General features: G+C 40.6%; 1 protein-coding gene across 1 annotated transcript in view; it reads right to left on the reverse strand.

Annotated features, from left to right (window-relative positions):
- The window catches only part of ROBO1 (roundabout guidance receptor 1), a 1,065,915-nt gene extending 1,060,848 nt beyond the window's left edge, over nt 1-5,067 (reverse strand). Inside the window, exon 1 of the mRNA XM_075593994.1 lies at nt 4,821-5,067. The gene's annotated coding sequence lies outside the window, so the exon portion shown is untranslated. The remainder of the gene's footprint in view (nt 1-4,820) is intronic.
- Between the last annotated feature and the right edge of the window lie 933 nt (nt 5,068-6,000).

Raw genomic sequence — 6,000 nt, forward strand, 5'->3', positions numbered from 1 at the left:
AGTAGTCTGCCTGCTACAGAGGCAGATACCGGAGGTCTGAAGACTTCCGGGTCAGACCGCTGGGGCACGCTCCTTCCCGGCTGTCCTCTTGTGCTACTCTGCTCAGGCTCACATGTTCCTATGCTCCCACCGCCACCAGGATTTCACCGTCGTCTTCCTCACTGGCACCAGGATGTCGCTGTCATCCTCCTCACCTTCCACCATCACTTGCAGGTAGTTCCAACCTATCTGGCCGCGTATTTTTTTCCCTCCCGAGTACCAAGTCAATTTTTGGAACCGGTACATCTCTACTCCTGATGGTGTTAACTCTACGCTTGATCCAACTGCATTTTAATCAAACTGCACCTCAGTCATCTTGTCTCCTATGCATGAGTTATTCATGGTGATACTCTACGGGCCTCCTACTGTTCATCATGGACTGTTGTGTTTCCTTAACATGCTTTATCTTCAATTGTCTTTATTAGAATGGTTTAAACTTGTGAAGCTGTAACCTTTCTATCCCCTCTTTCCTTTACTTTCTGTAATCCTTTCCAAATCATCCCCCCCTCCTTTAAATGTTTTGTTATCTCAGAAAACCATAATACAAATACAGTGAAAAACCAAAAACAAACTGTTCCTCAGTTAAACAGTACACCTCACAGAATGTTCATAAGCTTAAATGTGTCACACACCTGTGTTTTAGTCCCAGCTACATACCAACCAGGTGTGCAGGAAAGCAATTAACTCTCATACACTAGTGCCTACTGCAATCTCTAATACCAGGCAGTAAAATAGGTTTACTGCGAGCTCCCAACACCCAGACAATCATAATAAATGAATATATACTACTCCACAACTGCTCTTCTGCTTTTAACTCCACACATGATCCAACTGCACTCTAATTAAACTACACCTGAGTCAAACGACTCAGCTTAAGCAAAGCTTTCAAACGCTATTGTAGTTAGAAAAGTTTACGCCAAGTCAGACTAGGTGAGAAATGTTGATGCATATAAATGGAAACAAAATGACAAACCGAGACAAAGATTTTTATATAGTTCATAATATGTGTTTGTGGTGACCATTAAAAACTCCCCAAAAACACATGTGGACTCATTCGGGGCAAATGTGGTGAACGCAATGAGTCTAAGTGAAAAGAACAAGTTTTTTGGCAGGTTCTACCGGTACCGTTGCACAGGGTCTCAGTTTGAGCTTCCGGTAACGTGCTGCCTGCCTCTGGCTCCCTAAGCCTTCCTTGATCACACCGCACATTGTGGATATGATGCTCACAGGCAGGTGATCATAATTCTTCATATAGGGAACCATTGCAGGGCTTGTCAGGCCAATAAAAAGTGCTATTTCAGCCTTTACTTGCGTGAGACTATCTATGAAGCCTTTGACCGCGTACGTACTGTATGATTCCACCGGCAGCAACTCTTTTCCTAACTGCATGCCATCTGTCTGCCACCCACTGCCCCCTTGAACTCCTTCCCCCATGATCCCCTGTGGCCCCAATCCGTCTCCCCTTCTCGTGATCCTACTGCCCAGAGCTCTTCCCCCTGTGCTTTCCTGTGATCACCTGTGCCTGTAACTACCAGTGTCCAGGACAGATTTCAGGTTTCACAAAAGTTATTATTGAGTTATGTAGGATTTTTACATAGAGAAAAAAGTGGTGTACTGAAGTGGATACTGCTACAAAATTAACAAAATTCACCACTGTACAAACCCCCCTGTATTGCTATTATCAGCACCATGTATATTTTTGGACTTTGGAAACACAAATTCTGGTTATAAACCATTCCTATCAATGTAATATAAATGAAGGTAAAACCAAAAAAAGCATAAGCGACGATTTTGACACAGGTAAAAATGTTATCGTACAGATGCATTTTTAAAAAAAATACATACCATTTACATCTCTGTGCACCACGCTCATCCAATTTCTTTGCTCCAAAATGTTTAACTAAAATCTTTTTTGACTCTTAAAGGAGCAATCCAAGCTGGAAAATCTTTTTGCTTTTTTTGTTTAACATAGTATTGAAGCAGGGGGTCTCCGGAGCTGAGTCCCATTAATATCAGCTCTGGGGTCTCCCTGCTGCCAGAGATACAGACCTTCACAGGGGGTGCTGGTATCTCTCTGCTTTTTAAAGCTCCCGGGTCAAATGAGCCTATAAGAAGCCGCACCCGATGATGTCACAGCTTCCTATTGACACACTGGACGCGGCGGCTTTGAAAGCCGTTCGTTACATTATCCCAGCTAGCGCGCTGTAGCGGCTAACGGCACCCCATACGGGCGTAAGTACCACCTTAAGCAGGGGTCCCAAGGGCTGAAATGGACACGGTTAAGCTCCAGAGACCCCCGGCTTCAATCCTATGTAAAAAAATAATAATAACTGCCCACTTGGATTGCCTCTTTAAGAAAAATAAGGTTTATACTTAGGTGCACAGAAGCACAATTACATTTTAGATTCATGTGCGTCAAATTTACGTCAACAATGCAATTTGCGATGCTTAGTACATAACCTTTTGGGTACAGAAACTCCCAACGACTGTGCTGATGGCTGTCTATAAGGGGGATGGCTGTCTATAAGGGGGGTGAGAGTATGAAATACACGAGCACAGCTCCCCTGCTGTCATGTTTCCCATGCAGCCCAGTGCTGCACACTCAGCACTACTGAGAACTTGCTCTCATCTGCTGCATTGCACCTCTGCTTACTGCACCGACACACTTTATTCGAGCAAATACCCAGTATGTACCTGGCAGATACCTGGAATGCGCCGCTCCTCACCTCTGACAAGCCCCGTTGCGTTTGCCTTCCCAGCCTGGGTTCATGCCTGGCTGACGGGCGGCTGATCTGTTAAATGATAATGATTAGGATTTAATAGGCTGCAATGCTTCGTGTGTCTACCAGATGGCATAAATTCATGAATTGTAATGCAGTATATATATATATATACTGTGCAGTATTGCAGCCAGCGGGAATAAAATGCTTCAATCCCTGCCTGGAAAATACCTCAATGCACTCGGGCAGAAAACAGTCACAAACCTCAATACACCCGGGTATAACCGAATTCGTGGGACTAGCCGAGCTCGAATAAAGTGTGTCGCCAGTGTATTCAATTGGAAACATTGCAAAAATTTTTTTTTAAAGAAAACGTATTACAATGTTCAACAGCTAATGTAGCTAGCATATGTTTGTAAAGAAAATCTGAACTTTTTCAATTAAGAGTATAATTCTTGAAAAAGAAAATACAATTTACGAAAAGCAATCATGCAGGAAGGATATTTTTCACAATCACTGATAATGCAAAAAGAAGATCAAACAGCTGTTCATTGTTATGTATGTAAAACCAAAAGTTGCAAAGCATGTTACATAATGCATGCAACAGTTTATCATTGTTGCATACTGTATGTTATGTTTATTGGCTTCCTTATTGGTCCCAATATGTCACTGCCCTGTGGGTTATTTTTAGTTTCCATTTGCAGGTTTGTTACTGGTGACAATGGTGTAATACAAATGAAGATTCCTACATTAATATCACTGACCAAATTATACTGCAGGGACATGCAGGACTTTACTGCAAACTATTGTGGATCTTTTTACAATATCACAGCCTTTGCAGATTATTGTAGAGGTTAAAATAAATCAGCTACAGGTACCAAGGATCCCTGGAGAGCTTCTATTACCCTTTTACATTTACAGATCCCTGCAGAGAACTGCAAAGGTTTCATTCAGCCTTTCACTATCAAAGTCTTGCAGAGTTCCTATTGACTCCTTCTCTACACATGAGGAACAGTTGGGAGGTGCAGACTTCTTTTAGCCTCATTCTCTGCCAGAGAGCACTGCAGATAATTGCACAGTTGGTATTCTGAACACTGCACACATTTTCTCTTCTTCCTAATGTTCAGTCGTTTACTTCATTCCGTAAATCTTACAAAATCATTACAAAAATGCAGCCAGCTTCAGGAAATTAATCTAAAATGACACAACTACAATCCTACACAGCATTATCCAACTGCAACAAGGAGCTGAGAAACATATCTCTAATCCGTAAAGGTACATCATCTTAGAATTATTACTATTGTCTTTTTTTCACCTTTTATTCAACTTAACTGCGTGTGGGCTGCCGCTACAAGATGTGCAATGCTTTTAAATATAATGATCTCCCTTAACTCCTCATGAGCTCCCAGTTTCAGTATAGATCTGCTTGCTAAACTGAACCGGTCTATCAATTTTAAGAGTACTTTCTGCTTACGAGACCATGTATAAGAAATACGAGAGAAACAACTGAGCAGTTATCCCGATCAATGCCAGCAGTTACTGTAGCATTACATCTGGGTGTTATCCTGTGAACATAGTACCGACACAGTGATGTATGCAGAATGAGGCAGCACTAATAGCCTCATCGTCACTACAATGCCTGGTTATCCAAAGTTCACTAAATAGGAGTGCTGAAAACAACAGCATATGCACATTGTAATAAAGGCACAAAGGTTAGGTTAACAGAAGTTACACTATTATTTTGAATGCAAAGATCGGAGGTCTTCTTAAGGTAAAAGAACCAAAAACAAACACATTTCTATGTATTTACTGACTTACAAATACATATTACATGGTGAGTGACCAAGTTAGATGACCATGTGCCATGTACAGTACCAATCATTTTACATAGCAGACAATATTCAAACAGAAAAGCAACTTGCATTGATACAACACTTGCATGGCTTTCATTGGGTTCAAATTCAAGACTAGCAAAGTTGCACAAATGAAATAGTTACAATTATCAAAGCACACAGGTTGCAATCTAAAACAAATTGTTTGTTCAGCAGGTTTGGGACTTACCTTCTGAGATTGAATTGGTTTCACAGGACTATTTTTCCATTATTCACATAGACCCTGCAACTTTCACTGAAGACCTCTTGGCTTAAGGGAACAAAAATGAGAGCAGGAGTTCAAGACTTTTTAAGCACAGGAGATCAGCAAGGGGTTTCTTCTGACTGCTGTCCACTGGAATGCAAATCCTTTCTTCAGTGCAGAATTCTGACCCGGCCTTTATCTGTATTACTATTAATGCAGAGAGCACACGGCATTGCATACAAATAGATCCATGCAGCAGCTTTCCTCTGTGGCTCTGATAGGATGCCGGGTCCTACTGCCTCCTGGCTCTCATAGAATTGCAAAGCAGTACAAAGCAAGCATCTCGTGTGAAGGGGGTAGGGAGGGCATGGCATGAAATAGGGGATGTACTCGAATGAAGGGAGAATGCAATCTGAAAACAAGAATACAATGCTGTCGAAACTTCAATATGATTCCCATTCTGCAAATCTATGAGACGCTGATATACTGGTTTCTTTTTTTAGATACTTTATCTCCCAATCACTCATGTTACACATTTTAAAGTATTAGAGCGTGCAGTGCATGCTTTTCAGGAAGGAATATTCATTTACTGTTGAATAAAAAGAGCAACATTTACTATAAAACACAGCACCAAATGAGCCCTTTGGCAGTTAGTCTTAACTACACAAAATACATACTGTAGGTGAAAGTAATTCTGGCAAGGATGATACAATAAACAGATTGTTGTCAGTGGTCCATTTATATCAATCCCGTTTCTTCTTGATCCCTATTGCCCTGTTTCGGTTAATTTCCACTTGATATCATAGATGCAATAAACAGCAAAAGAGTTGGGGGGCTGTGGATATGAATGACGCTTGACCACAGATATCTACACACACGTATTTATGTATGTATATATTATTGCACACACAGACACATTTATATTCGCAGGCACATACTGTATATATACCGTACACACACGTGCGCGGGTGTGTGAGTGTGTGAGTGTGTGAGTGTGTATATATATATATATACAAATATATATATATATATATATATATATATATATATATATATATATATATATACACACATAATCATATTATCTAACTGTCCATGAAATATCTGTAAATGTAATGTATAACCATGTTCATTTAATGTATCCATGTTTTGTCACCAAAACTCA

The sequence above is a fragment of the Ascaphus truei genome, chromosome 3 (genome assembly GCF_040206685.1).
Source record: "Ascaphus truei isolate aAscTru1 chromosome 3, aAscTru1.hap1, whole genome shotgun sequence".
Classification (NCBI taxonomy): domain Eukaryota; kingdom Metazoa; phylum Chordata; class Amphibia; order Anura; family Ascaphidae; genus Ascaphus; species Ascaphus truei.